Genomic DNA, 939 nt, shown 5'->3' on the forward strand with positions numbered 1-939 from the left:
TTTTTTTTAAATAACTACGCTAGTGATAACGTTAAGTTAATCGCTAGTGCAATAATTAGAATGCATCAAGAAAGTAGTGTATCACTATAAATATTTGCTGCCTGCTGAAATTACCGTGTATAAATGTTCCAATACTCGGTCACTGTCTTTAAGTCGGTGTGGTTAATACATCCGTGGCATGTTAATGGCTGTAATCATAACATAAGTACTTAATGTACGATAGTTTTAAAGAGTGTAAAATTAATGTGCCCAGTATTCAGTAGCATTCTGCAAACTGTACTCTAATACAAACGTAGCAAAATAGTTATTTTGTCGCAGGGATATCTTACCGTGACAATTGACTCCTGATAGTCGCGCTAAATAAGCTTGAGCGTCCATGTTTGGAAATGTAATAGTAAGGCACACTAAAGTTTCGTAAACTTATATTTAGATCTGGTTACCACTCTAAGGTAAGGAATGAGCTTCCAAAAAAAGTTTACTATAAATTATTCACAAGGGTCACTGGGTTCAGAACTTCAGAATGCCTTTCTGGTCGATATAATTTTCTGTAAAACCTTTGGTATGAAAGTTTGGCAGATAGCTTGGTTAACGGGCAACCCAGTTAATTTGAGCAAAGGCCACCGCAAAATTTTACTTTTAAGTTTAGCCCTTTTATTTGCATTACTAATAAGAATTCGTAAGTCGTATTGGTAATCTGGTACTGTTAAAAATAAGTTGTCGGCTTGTAATTCAGACAGTTATAAAATATTGTGTAATGGAAAATTTCCAGGTATTTAAGTCGGTCAAGTATTGCGATTTTACGCTAGTAATGGCGAGTAGAGGCATCGTGTACTGAGAACGCCATTACAGCTGGGTCTAAAACAGACTTAAGGGATACTAAGGTAACAATAGCTTGACCAAATATACTTTGTCCTGAACACGGTATAATGGAACAATGTA

The sequence above is a fragment of the Procambarus clarkii genome, chromosome 9, assembly GCF_040958095.1.
Source record: "Procambarus clarkii isolate CNS0578487 chromosome 9, FALCON_Pclarkii_2.0, whole genome shotgun sequence".
NCBI lineage: Eukaryota > Metazoa > Arthropoda > Malacostraca > Decapoda > Cambaridae > Procambarus > Procambarus clarkii.